The sequence below is a fragment of the Panthera tigris genome, chromosome E1, assembly GCF_018350195.1.
Source record: "Panthera tigris isolate Pti1 chromosome E1, P.tigris_Pti1_mat1.1, whole genome shotgun sequence".
Taxonomy (NCBI): Eukaryota; Metazoa; Chordata; class Mammalia; order Carnivora; family Felidae; genus Panthera; species Panthera tigris.
The window spans coordinates 35,808,313-35,827,903 of NC_056673.1; positions in this window are offsets into that span (position 1 = coordinate 35,808,313).

The window sequence follows — 19,591 nt, forward strand, 5'->3', positions numbered from 1 at the left end:
TTTTTTTTTTTTTTTTTTTTTTGCCTTATCCCAGTACCCACCCAGCCTGTCTCTCTCTGCCCATGGGTGACGCCCAAGAACTGTTTATAGACTGAACGGGAGACCAAATCCTAAAGAGGTGCCAGGGACAAAGGAGATGGAAAACAAGTTTGCAGTCACAGTTCAGTGGGGCCAGAAGGCATCGCTACTCGGGATCCTGGGCCGGCTCCACCAGAGGGAGGGGTGGGGACAGTCAACAGAGTGTGAAGCAGAGGTGTGGCCTGGTGGGGGGGGCGCGGGTGCGGAGGCTGGAGATGATAGGTACAGGTATTCTGTGTCATCAGCAAGGCCTCAGGGCCACGTGGAGAATTGGTTCCTTGACTTTCAATCAGTAGGTGTGTTACACAGGGGCGCTCTTTTTTTAAAGAATTAGAATTTTCAAGACGGCGGTCCACAGAAAAACAAAGCTGAAGCGATTTGATCCTTGGCGGTGACTCAGAGCCCAGTAGGACGTGGCGATGCCCCGGGCAATCATTAAGACTATCGCTTACTTTAGAGAACATTAGCTGTGGGCCCAGCAGCCTGTAGTGAGTCACTGTCAGTTGCTTTAAAAAAAAAAAAAAAAAAAAATCTCAGGGGCACCTGGGTGGCTCAGTCGGTTAGGCGTCCGAGTTCGGCTCAGGTCATGATGTCGCGGTCCGTGAGTTCGAGCCCCGCGTCGGGCTCTGTGCTGACAGCTCAGAGCCTGGAGCCTGCTTCGGATTCTGTCTCCCTCTCTCTCTGACCCTCCCCCGTTCATGCTCTGTCTCTCTCTGTCTCAAAAATAAATAAAACATTAAAAAAAATCTCTGATATTAATTTGTTTAGTTGCTGTTTAGCTGTTCTGTTTTTTTGTTTTTTTTTTTTTTTTAAGAAAGCCGGGTATAGACACTGAACTTCAAAACCAACAGCAGTTACGACAAAACCCTGAAAGCCCAGTTATCTCCCCTTTGCAGTTACTGAAGCTTCAAAACAAAAGTTTCTCTGTTTCGCTCCTGGGGTGCAGAGAAGCGTTGAGACGTTGAGAGGGGTGGGGGCTGGACACCAGCGGGTGAGGACAGAGTGGAGGATGGTCGGTGGGCCAGGCTGAGGGCTGAGGTAAGGAGAACTAGAAGCACAAAGGGCTTCCTGGTAGCAGAGACCTTCGAGAAGTTTCGAGGACGGGGAGGGAGTGGGGAGCTCTCTGCGCTGCAACTCCAAAGCTGAGAGAATCCTTGAAGGTCCCCTCAGGCCTCCAAAGGGCATCAATAATTCGGGTCACACAGGCGGACTGAGAGATGACCCTGGTGGCTGTTCCGGGGACGTGCGACATTCTAGGCCTCCTTGACCTTTACCTGGCTCTGCATATGGTCTTCACGGCATTTCCCCCCCCCACCCCACAACACCTCGGGGCTGAGCTCAGCTCCCTGTGTGTCCTGTCCAGTTTCCAAAGCTTCAACCCGTGGCCGGTTCACGGTGTTTCCTCCAGAAGCAGAGGAGGGAGAGCTTAACAGAGGTGGGGAAGGGTGAGGGCTAAGCCCGTAGCCAGCAGCGAGGGACGCAACTGCGGCCTCCAAGGTGGGCAAACTGCTCCCAGCCCTCCAGCTCGCCAGCAGCCCTGCCCGGTCCCAACGGGACAGTGAGAGGTGAGCAAAAACCTCAGGTTAAAAATACCCACTCTTGTCAAGAAAAAGAACAGGAAGGAAGCGTGGGGAGGCAGGCAGAGTAGACAAAGAGCCCCGGAGAAGGAGAATGAACTGTTATTAATGGCCGGAAGCTGATCAGGTAGAAGAGGTGGGGAACCCCCTCCAGGTGCCCGAGGGGCTGGTGGGCAGGCGTTGGGGTCATGGGCATGGCTCCTGTGGGCCCTCCCGGAGAAGTGATGGCACCCCGCTGATACCAGTGTTCAGATCTCCCCAAAGAGCCCTGGTCCAGGAATGGAGTGAACCGGCAGAGGGCTTCCCCCAAGGACGGCGGGGAGATAGTCATGCCCGTCGTCTGTCTGGGGGGGGGGGGGGGAGAGCTACCCGAGCCACCTGTCCCTCCGCCTTGCGCAGGGTGGAAGGGTGTTCAGCTGGCCTTGGGAACAGCAGCCACTCTTGTCGAGGAAAAGAGAGAACAGCGAGGTCGAGTGAGGTGCCACAGCACTGACCCTAGGCCGTAGAGGTCACAGTCAGGGCTCTGGACCCAGGAGGCAGAGGTGGACTCCTGGCTCTGCTCCTTACTCGCCGTGTGACCCTGGACTGCCACGTGGCTTCCCCATGTTTCAGTTTCCTCATTTATGAAACAGGGATGCCGGAAGGGCCAACCTTATGGACTTGAGGTCAGAATTCAGTGAGCTGATGTACTTAAGGATGCTAGAACAGTACCCGGCGCCTAGAAATTTGCTTTCTGAGTGTTGGGTGTTGGGGGTGCGGTAGGGGGCGGTCCAGGTGACAATAGGAAAAAAGTGCCTGACACCTCAAGTCAATGGGACAGCCCTTTCCAGAGAAACTGCCACCATCTCAGGCTGGGAGGGAGCAGGGAAAGGAGGGTATAGACAGAAATGAGATATGCGTCCAGGTGTTCAGGATCCACCATCATGGGGAGGATACGAACCGACGAGCAATCACCTTCCAGCGTTAATATAAGAGAGTTTCGCACCAAGCGCCAAGGTGCAGAGAGAGACGGAGTGCATTCCCTCTGCCTTCAGTGTTTGGAAGGTGCCCGGAGTGCTGGCCTTGAAGGTTAAGTCATACAGTTCAGCAGGCCGAGAAGAGGGAACGCACAAAGCTATGGTAAGAAGGAACGTGATATTCAAGATGGCAGCTCCCGGGTGGTTGGCGGGGTGACCAATTTGGAAAGGTCAGCAGGGCCTGCCGTGCGACCGTGTGCCAGGAGTTCATACTTGGTCCTATCGGCAGGAGGCAAAAGGAGAGGCTAGGAAGAGGGGAGGCCCAAATCAGACGTGTGTCGGGAAGATTCTCTGGCAGAAATGTGGAGGGCACAGAGGAAGGGAAGAGCACAGTGGCAGGGAGGGCCACTGGTTAGCAGTGGTCAAGGCCCTTAGAAACTGGACTGGTTTGGAGCACGTGGGTGGCTCAGTTGGTTAAGCGTCTGACTCTTGATCTCGGGGTTGTGAGTTCAAGCCCTGCATTGGGTTTCCATGCCCAGCAGGGAGCCTACTTAGGAGAAGGAGAGAAGGAAGGAAGGAAGGAAGGAAGGAAGGAAGGAAGGAAGGAAGAAAGAGAAAGGAGGAAAGAAAGAAAGAGAAAGAAAGGAGGAAAGAGAAAAAGAAAGAAAGGAGAGAAAGAAAGAAGGAAGAAATAAAGAAAGAAGGAAAGAAAGAAAAAGAAAGAAAGAAGGAAAGAAAGGAAGGAAGAAAGAAAAAGAAGGAAAGAAAGGAGGAAGAAAGAAAGAAAGGAGGAAAGAAAGAAAAAGAAAGAAAGAAAGAAAGGAGGAAAGAAAGAAAAAGAAAGAAAGGAGGAAAGAAAGAAAAAGAAAGAAGGAAAGAAAGAAAGGAGGAAAGAAAGAAAAAGAAAGAAAGGAGAGAAAGAAAGAAAGAAGGAAGAAATAAAGAAAGAAGGAAAGAAAGGAAAAGAAAGAAAGAAAGACAGAAGGAAAGAAAGGAGGAAAGAAAGAGAAGGAGAGAAGGAAAGAAGGAAAGAAAGAAAGAAGGAAAGAAAGAAGGAAAGAAAGAAGGAAAGAAAGAAAGAAAGAAAGACAGACACTGGACTGGTTTGTGGTTTCTAGTGGTGCAACTGAGCATTTAGTGGGGCCCTTAATGGACTTAGGGAATAAATGGAGAGAAATGGGCTTTACAAAGAAGGTTTTGGAGGTGACCTTGAGGCGGCTGAGAGAGCCGGCGGGGCGGGGGGGCACTGGAGATCGTAGAGCTGGCGCATGTACTGATAGAAATGAGGTGGGGGTCACAGAAGACCCCTTTCAGACTGAGTCAAGGAAGCCTCGCCGACATTCTAACATAGGGCTGGACACCGAGCCGTGGGCCATTCAGTGAGCTGATGTACTTAAGGATGCTAGAACAGTACAGGGTCTCCTGGGGGAAGCATGGGAGTGTGTCAGAGAGGGGGACAAGGCTCCCTCGCTGTTTACAGATCATGGTTGAACACCTGCAGAGCAGGGACGCCTGCGTGATTCAGTGGGTTGAGCGTCCGGCTCTTGATTTTGGCTCAGGTCGTGATCTCACAGTCGTGGGATCAAGCCTCGCATCAGGCTCCGTGCTGAACGTGCAGTTTCCTTCAGATATTCTCTCTCTCTCTCCACCCCTCCCTCCTTCTGCCCCTCTCCCCTGCTGTGCTCTCTCTTCTCTGCAAAAACAAACAAAACAAAATCAGGCAAAAAACTACAGAGTTTTTTACCTGGTTAAATGACACTGGTTTACATTACCTGGTTAAATGACACTAGGGATCATGTTATCTAACTTAAACTAAATTAACCTTCACAAGGGGCGCCTGGGCGGCTCAGTCAGTTAAGCGTCTGACCTCGGCTCAGGTCATGATCTCACGGTTTGTGAGTTCGAGCCCCGCGTCAGGCTCTGTGCTGACAGTTCAGAGCCTGGAGCCTGCTTCGGATTCTGTGTCTCCTTCTGTCTCTGCCCCTCCCCTGCTCACGCTCTGTCTCTCTCTGTCTCACAAAAATAAATAAAATGTTAAAAAAAATTTAAAAATTAACCTTCACAAAATGAACTGGGGGGGGGGGCGGTTAAAAAAGATTCCTGCAAAGAAACCTCAGGATAAAGATCTTCCTAAGTCAGCACAGAAGAAAATGACAAAGCTGAGGCTTCTCAAATGAGCTCTTTGTTAGGCCCCATCACGAGGTGGAAATGGCAAGTCTGGATCAGGTCTAACATGAAGAGGGCCACAGAACTTACTTGTAATTTGTAATTATCAAGGTGACTATTTTTGGAAAAAAAAATACATATATATTAAGTTTATTTATTTTGAGAGAGAGAGAGAGAGAGAGAGAGAGAACGAGCCGGGGAGGGGCAGAGAGAGAGGGGGACAGAAGATCCAAAGCCGGCTCTGTGCTGACAGCAGAGAGCCCGATGTGGGGCTCGAACTCACGAGCCGTTGAGATCATGACCTGAGCCGAAGTCAGACCCTTAACCGACTGAGCCAGCCAGGCGCCCCTTTCAAATATATATTTTTAAAGATTTTATTAAGTAATCTCTACGCCCGCTGTGGGGCTCGAACACACAAGCCAGAGATCAAGAGTCACCCGCTCCACCGACTGAGGCAGCCAGGTGCCCCACGAGGTGACTATTTGCAATGTGAGCTAACCCGGGGCGCCTGGCTGGCCCTGTCGGTAGAGCCTATGACTCTTGATCTCGGGGTTGTGACTTCCAGCCCCACACTGGGCGTGGAGCTTCCTAAAAAACGAGTAAATACATAAAAGAAACGTGAACTTACCCTTCTACCCTTGCTAAAAACGAACCTCGAAGCCACGGACCTCACACCTTCACGGGAGACTTGGGGTACCCGCACCGCACGCGAGAAGAATCTGGCGGGAACACACAGGCGTCAACTTTTACGCTAAAATAATTATCTGTACTTTTGCAAAGCACATATGCGTGGGGAAGTTATCGGCGGGGGCTGGGGGGATGATCACTGGCCACAGTTTATGTCCAACACTTACTTATTGAGGAGGTGCCCCGGGCGCAAGGTGCTGTGCCTGACACACGGGGACGCAGAGATGAATGAGACCTCAGCATGGTGATGATCCACGGGGTGAGTTAAGAAATGCGCGCAAGCAACCCAGGAGGCGGGCACAGGAGTTGAGAGCGTCACGTGGAGAGGAACCAGCGTGCCAAGGTGGGATGGGGGTCAGGTGTGCTCATGGAGGCAATGAACTCGGGCTTGGGCTTTGAAGGCTAGGAGGGTCTGGCCGGGTGTCGGTGAAGGAAATGACATTCCCCAAGAGGGACTGGGGCCCCAAATGGAAAAGCATGGCGTATGTATGACCAACTGTTAGTGGTTACTTCCGGCTGGCATCTAGAGGGTGAAAAGAGTAGGTAGGGTTGGAGAAGCGGATTCAGACCAGATTTGAAACAACCCCATGCCGGCCCTACGAGATCCAGAGCTTAGCTTCAGCGAGCCACGGGGAGTCTTGGGAAGTTCCGGGGGCAGGTGAGGCCGGGAGCCCAAAGAAGTCAAAAACAAAACAGAACTTGCCCATGGTCCTCTGGCGGGTTAGTCTGCGGGCCGGCCAGGCCTTGAATTCAGAGCTGTATGGACACGGGCAAGGCTCCTGGACCTCACGGTGACCAGACGCAGGTGGCTCTGTGGGAAAGTGCTCCGGGCCAGGCGCGAGGAGGATGCTTCTCTGGGAAACCCGGAGCCCGAGTTTCCAAGTAGCTGGGCGTTCTACCAGGCTGCTGGCTTGGGTCTTGTTAAGCGGAATCTTCCCATGGAACCTGGGTGGTGGATGAGCCGGTGGCTGGACCGCGCTCCTTGGGAACCCAAATGGGTTGGGCTGGGAATGGGAGAGTGTGGGATCGCTGCAATAAAACGAAGGGAGAGGAGCCCTTCGAGTGTCCTGGGGTGTGAGGCGCACAGGGCGTGGGGCTTTGCATTCCTGGATGGTTAAGCCGCCCGCAGCTGATGATTATCATTATTATTCCTGCTCTGGCTTCTCCAAGCTTTCATCCTGCAGGACCCTGCCTTGCCGGCCCGGCGTCACCAACTAGCAAGGCCTTCTGGGGGAGGGCGGGGAGGGCGGCTCCTGGCGGCAAAGGAACACAAGACTGTGGGTTCTTCCCCCATGAGCTCAGGGAACGTTTTAGCACGGGGCGGCCTCCTCACTCTAGAAGCATGGGCAGAATGTCTCAAGGGAGAAACTGAGGCACAGAGCTGGGGAATGATTTGATCCAGATCCTAGAGTTGAGACCCCTTCCCCGCCCCCCCCTGCCCCCCCCCCATCCGCTACTCCCTAGGCCACGCTTATCCTTCCCCAACTGGGGCAGATCTTGTCAGCCTGGAGGGGAGCCAGGGAAGGTGTGGATTCTAGAAGAGAGAACTGGACTGTGGCCAGGGCAGAAGAGCTGGTACCTTACTTGCCAGACGCTGCGGGCATCATGAGGTCAGGCTCTTGGTTTCGCGTCTCCCTGGAAGGTCCTGCCATATGGGTGGATCTTCCCCAGTCCCCTGAGGGAGGCCAGTGTTCACAGACGTGCAAAATGCCCAGCTCTCTCACATCAGAGGCCACATTCAGCATCCGGGGAGAGGAAGAGTCATACAGATGTGCCAGGCCTAGAGGCAGAGGGACAGACAATGGCTCAGAGACAGGGAAAGTGGGGTGTGTGTATGTGTGTGTGTGTGTGTGTGTGTGTGTTTGCTAACACCAGGCTCCCGTGGTGACGCGTCCCTGCTTGCCAAGATAGGATCAAAGGGAGAAAGACTGCAAGGAAATGCGAATGACAATCTGATGTTTGGGCGGGGGGCCGAGCAGGATCGTCCAAAATGCGTGGACCCCGTCTGGCAGCAGGAGCCCCAGGAGAACGGAGGGCACGGCCCACAAGGCTGCAGGCCGAGACGCAGCCCATAGGTGCTAGAGTCCCCCTCTTTAGTACTGGCTGTCCACCTACAGAGTAGCAATCTTTGGGAACATCTTCTGCCTTAAAGCACAGGTGATATGACACAGAAGGTTAGACCAGGGAAGTTGGAGCCGAGAAGACAGTCAACAGAGCTCTGGTGGCCTCCACACGTTCTCAGATCCTCAGTGCCTCCCAGAGTCGGCCAACCAGCCAAGCATTCCTTTACGGAGTGTTAGTTGAGCAGCTACTATGGGCAAGGCACTCTGCTTCGATTGGCTGTAGATGCATAAGACATAGCCCCCTGTCCTCGGAAAGCTCTCTCTGGAGAAAGTCAGATCTTGCCTTTGGGGCTTCCCTCCCACTCCACGCGAGACAACACCAGATTCCCAAGGCGTCTTCTTCCTCCCCGGGGCCATTTTTGGCCATGACTGCACTGGCCCCTGCCTCTGCTCCAACCGCCACACCTTCTCTGAGTTCGCCCAGGAGCAGCGTCCATCTTTGACAGCCACCCGTCGGAACCATTCAGCCTTCAGCCACAGGAGTCATCCCTTGAGTTTGCCACCGTGACCAGGCCCCTCCAAGACGCACTGCTCTTTGGTGCCCCTACCCTCTTCCGGATCAAATGCGGCCTGGTAAGCCTCCCACCGCTTGCCTTCTCCTATCGGTGACCCGAAGAGCCCCCAGTGGGTTTCCCTGTTGTTCACCAGATACAGCTGGAACTTTGGGGCTGTTTTCCGGGGGCCGCCCACGTGCTTCTAGCTCTTATCGTCACCCAACGGTGTCCCTTCCCGTCCCCCAGCACACCAGGGTTTGTAACGTTACTCTACATCCGAACCGGAGCGAGGAGCGCTTTAAGGGAATCGCCTCCAAGTTTACAGTTGAGTTTTTTTCCGCAAACATTTACCGAGTGGCGGCTGTGTGCCAGGCACGGTGACAGGTACTGGGGACGGCTCTGGCGGCGACTAGGACAGACGTGCCTCCTGCCCGGGGGGAGCCCATGAACTCGCAGGGAAGACGGACACCGATGACCACCCGGGTCCCGAGAGTCTGGGCTCTACTTCTACTGTGGCTTTCGTCGATCTCCTTGACTTCCTGCCCGGTTCCTTCACAGAGCAGAGTGTATCTTGCTAAGGAGGGGGGGGTGGGGAATGTTCCAAAAGGATGTCCCCCACTCTTCACCCCCACCCCCCGAGGTGAGGTCCCTCCCTTCCCGAATTCAGTCTCCTAGGGAAGTGATGCAGGAAGCAGGGACAGAATCAAGAGCCTGAGAATTCCACATGCAAACAAACTCATTGAGCAGCGGCACTGAGAAGGCCCTTCAGGATTTCACCGCGCCAGGAACTGTCAGATCCCTCTAGAAAGCAGCCGCCCCACCGCGTGTGAGATCCACTCGCCTCTATTCTCTGCATTGCCCGTGACAGGTTGTGCTGTCGTGTCTTGTTGTGAAACTTGTCCGGGAATGACGGCTCTGACGCCTCACCGAGTTGTTGGATGTTGAGTCAGTGTTTAACCACTGTTACTGGTAGAAACGTCCTCCTACTGTCTAATCCAGATGAGACAGACGCTGTAAATGTCACCCTTCGTGCTCAGCGGCCGCCCTCTGTGGAATGGAGAAGGCAAGGAAGTTACGGAGTGTTCCCTCCTCCGAATGCTCCCGAGAAACTTCAGCAAAGCTGACATAAGTAAAGGGCCATTGGATCTGATGACCCCCTTTCTCTCTAAGTGTGAATATCCCAGAAGGAATTGTTTTAGAGGGTATCGACGGCGCCATTCTCTCCCCAGTTGGCGCTTCTGTCACACGGGGTGACCGTGCATGGTCAAGGAACCGAAATGGACCCCAAGAATGCGGGGTGGGGGGGTTGGGGGGATGGGACTGTGAATGTGAATTGCAGTGGTAGAGAATTCTTTCTTAGGTGCACCTGGTGGAAGTGAAAGTGTCCGGAGCTCTAAAACAAGAAAAGCGTTAGAGAAATACAATTTTCAAAGGCTGCTGCGCTAAGTCTGCGGGAGTTTCCTAAATGGAGGAGCAACTCACTATACTGGAAAGAGTTTCCTTCCCTTCCTTTTCCTTCCTTCCCTTCCTTCCTTCTCTTGCTCCCTCCCTCCTTCCTTCCTTCTTTCCTTCCTTCCTTCCTTCCTTCCTTCCTTCCTTCCCTCCTTCCTTCCTTCCCCCTCCCTCCCTCCTTCCTTCCTCCCTTCCTTCCTTCCCTCCTTCCTTCCTTCCCTTCTTCTTTCCCTCCCTCCTTCCTTCCTTCCCTCCTTCCTCCCTCCCTTCCTTCCTTCCTTCCTCCCTCCCTCCCTCCATCTTTCCTTCCTTACTCCCTCCCTCCCTCCCTCCTTCCTTCCTCCCCTCCCTTCCTCCTTCCTTCCTCCCTCCCTCCCTCCTTCCCTCCCTCCCTCCTTCCCTCCTTCCTTCCTTCCTTCCCTCCCTCCCTCCTTCCTTCCTTCCCCCCTGCCTCCTTCCTTCCTTCCCTCCTTCCTCCCTCCCTCCCTCCCTTCCTTCCCTCATTCCTCCCTCCCTTCCTTCCTTCCTTCCCTCCCTCCCTCCCTCCCTCCTTCCTTCCTTCCCTCCTTCCTCCCTTCCTCCCTTCCTCCCTCCCTTCCTTCCTTCCTTCCTTCCTCCCTCCCTCCCTCCCTCCTTCCTTCCTTCCCTCCTTTCCTCCTTCCTTCCTTCTTCCCTCCCTCCCTCCCTCCTTCCCTCCCTCCCTCCTTCCCTCCCTCCTTCCCTCCCTCCCTCCTTCCCTCCTTCCTTCCATCCCTCCCTCCTTCCTTCCTTCCCCTTCCTTCCTTCCTTCCTTCCTTCCTCCCTCCCTCCCTTCCTTCCCTCCCTCCCTCCCTCCTTCCTTCCTTCCCTCCTTCCTTCCTTCCCTCCCTCCCTCCCTTCCTTCCCTCCTTCCCTCCTTCCTTCCTCCCTCCCTCCCTTCCTTCCCTCCCTCCCTCCCTCCCTCCTTCCTTCCTTCCCTCCTTCCTTCCTTCCCTCCCTCCCTCCCTTCCTTCCCTCCTTCCTTCCTTCCCTCCCTCCCTTCTTCCCTCCCTCCTTCCTTCCTTCCCTTCTTCCCCCACTCCCCCTCTCTCCTCCAGAATCTAAACCAGTGAGTTCCTCTACAAGGGCGTCTTTATCCCTCTGCAGCCACATCCTGAACACCTTCCTCTCCTGTCTTCCGGCCTCAGCCCTACCATCCTTTCAGGTTGAGCCAAAGCCTGGCAGCCTTCCCGTCACCTTTCCCATCTAGTTAATCTCTGGTTGAATGCCTCTTTCTCTGAATTCTCACTTAATGCCATTGAACTATGCAGCTTGGTGTGATTACACAACGTCTCGTGCTCCCCCACCGTTTCACATCCACGACTCTTGTCTCTGTAACCAGGTTGTAAACTTCTAGAGGGCAGAGGCTGTTCCTTACATTTGGGGCTCCCTCCGAACACTGAGTACTGGGCACGTAATAAGCCTTTACTGAGAGCTCCAGTGGCCTTTCGCTTCTCATTAAACATCAGAGAATTCACACAGGGGACAAAATTCATATGTGCAATGAATGTGAATAAGCCTTTATTTGGGTGGGGTAACCATCTTCTACAACATCAGAAAATTCCTACTGGAAAGAAACTCTGTATCTGATGTGTCCATGGGAGAGCCCTCAGGTGAGTTTGGAGTCTCCAAAGGCACAGCTGACATCTGACTCAGTATTCTGGAACTCAGTTACATGAATGCAACGACTGTGGGGAAACCTTTGCTCAAGACGATACCTAGCATCGGTGTGCCTATTAGAAGACATGAATCCGAAGACTATGGGAAAGTCTCCCCCAAGATCTTCGGCAACCAACACCCAGGAATTCACTTAAGAGGAAAGAGCGCTGCTAGGCATGAGGGGATACAATGGGGTTCGAAGCCACCACAGCTCCTGTTTCTGTGTAGCTTGTCTCTAGACCCATTTCCCAGCTGAAGAAACCAAGACCTGAAGAATATTGTACACTGTAGGGAGGGGCGCCTGGGTGGCTCAGTCGGTTAAGCGCCCAATTTCAGCTCAGGTCGTGATCTCATGGTTTGTGAGTTCGAGCCCCGCGTCGGGCTCTGTGCTGACAGCTCGGAGCCTGGAGCCCGCTTTGGATTCTGTGTCTTCCTCTCTCCCTGCCCCTCCCCCACTCATGCTTGCACTCTCTCTCTCTCTCAAAACTGAATAAACGGTAAAAAAAAAAAAAGAATATTGTACACTGTGGACATAACTGCACTGTTACAAAACTTTGATTTGTGCCTTTTTCTCCTTTTTTTAAAAAGCTTATTTTGAGAGAGAGAAAGCACGAGTGGGGGAGGGGCAGAGAGAGAGAATCCCAAGCAGGCTCCGTAGGATCAGTGTGGAGCCCCGTGCGGGGCTCGAACCCACAAGCCATGAGATCAGGACCTGATCTGAAGTCAGCGGCTGGCTTGACCGACTGAGCCACCCAGGGCGCCCCCACCTTTTTCTTCTTTGAACTTGAAACACTGCCTGATTTCCTTTGTCTTCGTCTCTCACTAGGGAAGGGAAGGGAAGGGAAGGGAAGGGAAGGGAAGGGAAGGGAAGGGAAAAGATGATTCCTCCCTTCCCCGTGTTTGTTATCGAAGGGGAGGTGGGGCCGGAAGGGCTGTATCACATCCAGGGCACAAGTCAGGACAAGAGCTCTAGTCTCTGGAGACCTTTATTTCTCTGGAGTCGAGTCGGGGACTATGCTGGGGGCAAAGGGAGATCAAAGAGACGTCCCATGCCCTCAAGCAGCTTATAGTCCAGAGAGGGAACAGACAGGTCCTTTAACGGGAGCGCACATGAGATGCAGGAAAGGAACCCTAGGTCAGGCTTCACAGACCAAGTATTGTTTGAGCTGAGACGGAAAGGATGAGGACTTTGCCAGGCAAACAGGTGAGGAGACGGTGTTCCGGGGAGAAGAAAGAGCATGTGCAAATGCACGGGAGTAAGAGAGGGCATGGCCCATTGAGGATCCTGGAGAAGTTCAGTATGCAAAGCATGGCAGGCAGGGGGGGCCGCCGGGCAGATACCCCCAAGCCCTCGAATGCCCTGCAGAGCAGTTCAGTTTTCCCTTTAAGTAAAGGGGAGCTGAATTTGGGTTTTTTTTTACTGCCTCCATAACAAGTTACCACCAGTTGAGTGGCTTAAAACCACCCGGATTTATTATCCTACAGTTCTGGAGGTCAGGGTTTTCGCTGGGCCAAAAATCAAAGGGTTGGCAGGTTACGTATGTTCCTTCTGGAGGCTCTCAGGGAGATCAGTTCTTTGCCTACTCATTTCTGGAGGCTGCCCACGCTCCTTGGTTCCCGTCTCTCTCCCATCTCCAGAGCTAGCGCTCACATCATTCTGGCCCTTGTTCCACATCGCATCTCCCTCTCTGACACTAAAGCCCCTGTGTCTCTCTTCTAAGGACCTTCGTGATAACACTGGTCCCACCAGATAATCCAGGATAAAATCTGCATCTCAGGATCCTTAACTTAATCCCATCTGCCGAGTTCCCTTTGCCAGGTAGGGCAATATAGTCACAGGTTCCAGGAATCAGGGTGTGGACATCTTGAGAATATGAACATCTCTGGGTGGGTGGGGGGGGGCATTGTGCTGCTTACCATAGAAACCATGGAAGAATTCTGAGTAGAAAGTTGGTGTGACCGAATTAAGGTGTTGGTTAAAGCAGCAGGCTTAGGAGTCTAGCTACCTGGGTTCAACCCTGAGTCCACCATTTTCTACTTCAAGTCTCTCTGCCTTGGTTTTCTCATCTGTACAATGGGACTAGCCACCCCAAAGGGTAGTTGGAAGGGCTTTATGGGATTGTAGAAGCGGAACACTCAGGACCGTGGAAAGCACTCGATACCTTGGGAACATCTTGGTGCTTAGTAACTGCTAAAAATAGCAACCTGGGCAAGAAGAGGCCAGTCACAGTTGATGCCATGAAGGACAAAACCTAGCTTCCCAGGAGACCCATTTCCCCCACGACCATCAGTATGATAGGGAAGGAGGTATCCAAGCACCAGGGGGTTCTCTGGCCCAGAGGAAACATGCATGTGCCTCCGAATGGCACGTTGCTCTGTGAGCATTTGCCTGCCTCCTCTCTGTTGGCATAAAGACATGAGGGATTGGGGCACCTGGGTGGCTCAGTCAGTTAAGCGTCTGACTCTTGATTGTGGCTCAGGTCACGATCTCGTGGTTCATGAGTTCAAGCCCCGCATCAGGCTCCTCGCACTGACAGCGCAGAGCCTGCTTGGGATTCTCTTTCCTTCTCTCTCTGCCCCTCTCCCTCTCTCTGCCCCTCCCATGCACACACACTCTCTCAACATGAATAAACTTAAAAAAAAAAAAAAGGAAATGAGGGATGGAGGTTAAGCTTGATTCTCTGAGATCCCTGAAATAGGCAGTTAGTTTGATGTGGGGCCAAAGGCTTGGTGACATTTTACCCATGTACCCAGTATGACGATGAGTGTGTTCCTCAGTATCCCCTATGATTCCTTAACACATCTTCGGCCATCTTCTCTGTCCCCATTTCCTTGTACCAATAAACCTGAAGTGATCTCAAAGTATCTCTCTCCTTGTTTTCTTCTCTAAGGAACTCCAGAAGAGTGCATATGAATCTCCTAGTAGTTTACCTACAAGTAGCGTTGCCAGGCAAAAGAGAAGACAAGCAGCTAATCTGAATTTCAGATAAACAGTGAAGAATTTTAGTATTCAGTACTATATATTTAGTACTACTCTGTTAACCAGATTACCTTATTAACCAGAACATTCTGTTCCCAAGGTCACCACAGAACACTTTACTGTATGTTCTTTGATACAATCTACAAGATGGATTGGTATTTAAGTCCTGAAAGTTCTAGTATCTTCTTACCGGTGACTTTTTCTGTAGTGACACAGGGAAGGGAAGGAAGGCTGTGGTTCTGGAGGGCTGGCAAGGGTCAGAATCGTGAGGTCTGGTGCCTCTCATTTCACTGTCATGAACTGTGACACAAATTCTTCTGCCGCTCGATGCTGAGATTCAGACAAGCTCAGCACCTGCTCTGGATCTCATGTGTCGCCTTTATTAATAATTAGTGGGGAGAATCATCCTACCACTCCATGACGGAAGGACCCCCAGGATACCTTGCTTAAATAACTTGAGATTTTTTGTGTTTAAAACGTGCTTCTGTGTCCTGCTCACACTCTGTCTCTCTCTCTCTCAAAAATAAACATTAAATTTTTTGTTTAAAAAGGTGGGGGCGCCTGGGTGGCTCAGTTGGTTAAGCGTCGGACTTCAGCTTAAGTCATGATCTCATGGTACGTGAGTTCCAGCCCCATGTTGGGTCTGTGCTGATGGCTCAGAGCCTGGAGCCTGCTTTGGATTCTGTGTCTCCCTCTCTCTCTCTGCCCCTCCCCTGCTCGCACTGTGTGTGTCTCTCTCTAAAAAATAAACATTAAAAAAAGTTTTTTTAATGTGCCATACATTGCATGCTCTATATCCTTATCTTTGATCTTGACTAGGATAAGGAGGAGGACTCTCACCATCTATGGGATGCGATCGAAAGCTTGTCATTGCATTGGGTGCATAAAATCTGTGGTGCTCACTGTTATGGGAAACACACAAACAACGTGAAACAACAGTTGAAATCTACAAAGCTGGTCAGGGATGGCACTCAGGTTTGCTCAAGGCTTTTGGCGCCCAGGCTCCATCCCACGTGATTTCCGCAACGTAGAATAATCCTCCTCCTCTTACTTGCCTTGAGTCTTCACTCTAAATTCCCCTCCTCGGCCTGAAGTCCTCCGATTTACCTCGTTTGCAGCAGACGCTCAGCCTTGCCACTAGCTAGGGCTACACAGATGGTGGCTGTTCACTTCCAAGTCACTTCCGGGTCACCCCCAGGTCACTCTCCACTGTAGCACATTGTTCAACCTGGTGCTCTTTTGGGGCGGGGGGGGGGGGGTGACTGGAGCTTCCGCATCAAAGTTGTTCGGGCATCTGTGGTGACCGATTTCTACATTCCCCTACTCATCCCGTTTAAACATCACTTGTAAAGAAATGCAACAGCGTATAACAGTTTATGAAACCTTGAAGAACCTTGCGTGTTCTCCCTCCGTAAATGAACCAACCCTCCCAGCCACCAGCAGCGGGCCTCACTGCCCAAGGATCGTCTGCGTCCTCTTGCACCCGCGTTACTTCCAGAAAAAGGTGGCCCGAGGGGCCGGGGGAATTAATGACTTAATGCCTACAAAGCTCTAGGAACAACTTGCTGCAGATAAGGTCTCATTATCCGTTAATTGTTATTATTATTGTTATTATTGTTATTAGCTCGACTCATATGAAAAGCTGCCCTGGCTTTGCTCACCACCTCAGGTCAGGGGTTTAATTAATACCTCCTCTGAATGCCAGAGGCCCCAGGCGCCCTGCTCCCGCCCCCACATCCGGGCTCCACCTCCTGTGAGCTCCACCCACAGGGTCCTCTCCACCCCCAATCTCCGTGGTCCTTACCTGAGCAGGTCTGTCTTGCTTGGTTCCTGCCAACAGTTCCCCCTCACATCCCCCCCCCCCAGCCCCAAGCATCCTCTTGCCCCTTGACTGCCGCGCCCCCAAATCTCACATACCTCCTTGGACCTTGCCTTCCCTCTCCTGCAATTTCCTAGCGCCCAACACACTTCTATGGTACCCAACAGTTCTCAAGAGCCAAGATTCTGGGGTGTTAGGAAAGTTAAGAGAGCGTCCCCTGACCACCCCCCCCTCCCAACTTCCCCGTTGCAGCCCTCCCTTTCTGCTTCTGCACTGAGTCCTGGGTCTCCCAACCCACCTCCGTGAGAACCTCAGGATTGTTCCTCAGGTGGTGAGGCCGGTTGGGTGGGTTGGCTGGTTTAGGGTTACGGAGTTTGGCACTAACTCACAGCCCAGGACAGCTGCCTTCTTTAATTAATTAATTCCAATTTAAACAAACAAACAAACAAAAAAAAAACCCATCACTTTCAGTTGGACCTCAGTGTGTGCCTCCAAGGCATATGTCACATCAATTACAGACAACAATTAAGCGTGCTGCCTAAAAGAATCTGTGAGCCTCTTTAAAGACTCTAACACAATTTGGACCTAACTGCCTTAGATCACTCTGCTGGAGATAGTCCTCCAGGCAGAACCCCCAGGGGAGGAAGCAGGCTGCTACCAACTATTGGAGATAGGAGGACGTTCTCCTGCTGGATCCCTGCCCTCAGCTGTCCACGTTGTTCCCTAACGCTAGGGTCGCCTCTGCCTTTGCTCAGGATACACAGGAACTGAGCTGTTGTAGGTGGGGCCTGGCCTCGCTTCTCTGATACCAATGTCCCTCAAATTCCAAGCCCACTGCTGCACTGTCCTAACTGGCCGTCTTGCGTGGATAAGGATGAATCTCAGGCCCTGTGACAATAGGACGGCCACGGAGTTGATCTGTCCTTTTCCTCTCAGCAGAGATGGTGGAGGCGGGGTGCATCGAAGCTTGGACAGCAGTTAGCTTTAGGAAAATGGTTGAAGACGTTGCTCAAGGGCAGACGTGATTTCATGATGGTTCTTGATTCCCACCTTGGGTGACACTTGGTAGATGTTCACAGAAAGTTGATACAATGTTGACGACAAAGAGGGGAAACAGTGTGGAAACACCCACAGTATTTTTCCATATACAAAGCAAGTAGGCAAAGAGGGGACTGGCTAAGACCTTAGCCTCATTAACAATGTCCTCTTTACCTTCTCTACTAATAAATGGGGGGGGGGGACCAACAATATATTTTTTTTAACGTTTATTTATGAGGCAGGGAGAGACACAGCATGAACAGGGGAGGGTCAGAGAGAGGGAGACACAGAATCTGAAGCAGGCTCCAGGCTCCGAGCTGTCAGCACAGAGCCCAACGCGGGGCTAGAACTCACGGACCGCGCGATCATGACCTGAGCCGAAGTCGCCCGCTTAACCGACTGAGCCACCCAGGCGCCCCCAACAATATTAATAGAGCAGGTAAACATGGCTTTCCTTATCGATTTAACTCATTTATTTATTGGCAGATGCGGGTTGGCTGTAATCACTTTGTCCTTTTATGTTTGCCAGAATTGTCCACCTGAGTCCAAACTTCCAGAGAGCAGAGACCACATCTGTCCATTTTGCTTTGTAGGGTATCCAGCAAAGGGCTGCAGCGCAGTATCACAGAGAAGTCCCGGACTTGAATCCTGGAGACCCACATTGTAGCTCTGGCCGTGTGGCCCTTCAAATCCAGGCCTCGTTTTTATTTGCTGTTGGAAAAAAAAAAAAAATGAAAACAGCATTTTCTGCCCTTCCTACCTGCCAACGACGAGGGAAGGATGAAACGATGTGATGTAGACTACAGATTTGTAGAAATTGTCACATGAACATGAACATGAACATGAACACATGTCACATTTTTTTTTAAATTATAAAATGCATTTTCATGTACAGAGACCATGGCTTCGGGGGGTGGGGGGACTGTAAGCCAGATGATGACCCAAGGCCATGTTGCAGCCGGAAACCAAGCTTTGACCGAAGGGACACTGACCATCCCCATAGCTTCCCTCATCTCTGCCCCCAACGCAAAACAAATGTATTCGTGGGTCTGGCCTTTGAGGGTATCCTCTCTTCTTCTTCTAGGACACCCTGGCATTTAGCTTACCTTTTTTTTTTAATAATTTTTTTTTAATTTATTTTTGAAGGAGAGAGAGACAGAGCATGAGCCGGGGAGGAACAGAGAGAGAGAGGGAGACACAGAATTTGAACCAGGCTCCAGGCTCTAAGCTGTCAGCATAGAGCCCGATGCGGGGCTCGAACTCACGAACTGCGAGATCATGACCTGAGCCGAAGTCGGACACTTAACCGACTGAGCCCCCAGGTGCCCCTAGCTTACCTTTTTAAAACAAGTAGGGGTGGGGGGAGGTGAGGGGGCACTGAGTGAAAGTGCCCTTGGCTCACATCCCTGTAAGATTGGACATAAACACAGACCTGTGCGCGACACCTCCTACACACGCAAGCCTTATGGCAGAAACGCAAAAGCCCAGCTTTCTGACTTGTCTCTAAACACCGTCACTTGGAGATACAAGAAAAAGTGAGTAAAAAAAGGAGAGCCCGGGCCAGCTTTATCCATTCTGCAAAGGGGGCAGCTTCTTGTACCGAGGGCTTCGAGATAGGAACCGGATAGTGCTTCTCAGCAAAGGAAGGGCATTGTAAGATATTAACGAACAAAGTCAACTTTCTCGAATAGAATTCCGGGCATCACATCTGGAAGACTCGTAAGAACCGGGTAACGGCCGGCTGTTACAAAGCCTATTTGTAGGCTTTTACAAAGTCTAATAGGTGAAAGGATTGAGCGAGGGTTGCGGCACCACGAGAATGAGAATCTAAGGGACTATGACCAGGCCCCCGGTTCCAAGTCTGGTAGAACCGTCAAAGTGTGCAGAACTTCATACTAAAACCTTTTATTGTTTATTTATCGTCGGAGTAGAGTCGACATGCAACCCACGTTCCTTTCAGTGCCACGACAGGGATTCAGCCTCTACCGTATGCTGGGCTCACCTCCAGCGTGGTCACCACCCGCCACCATATCATGCTATTACCGTATCATTAACTATACGATTCTCTATGCTGCGCCTTTCATTCCTGCGATATATTCATCCCGGGACAGGAAATCTGCATCTCCCACTCCCCTCCTTCCCTTTCGCCCAACCCCACACTTTTTTCCGCTCTGGCCACCACCACTGTGTTCTGTGCCTTCGTAGGTCTGATTCTGCTTTTGCTCGGTCAACTCATTGTTTTGCTTTGTAGATTCCACTTCTAAGTGACAGCATATGTTATTTGTCTTTCTCTTAGTTCACTTAGCATAGTGCCCTCCAGATCCATCCCTGTTTATTGTAAGTGGCAAGATCTCATCTGCTTTTATGGCTAATATTCCTGTGTGTGTGTGTGTGTGTGTGTGTGTGTGTGTATGTGTGTGTGTGTGTGTACTAAACTTTTTTTTGTTTTTGTTTTTGTTTTTTTAGTGGCTTGTACTGGGTTTTGTCCACTCTCCCACTCTCTTTTTTTTTTATTCCTAATTTATTTTATTATGGAAGTATAAT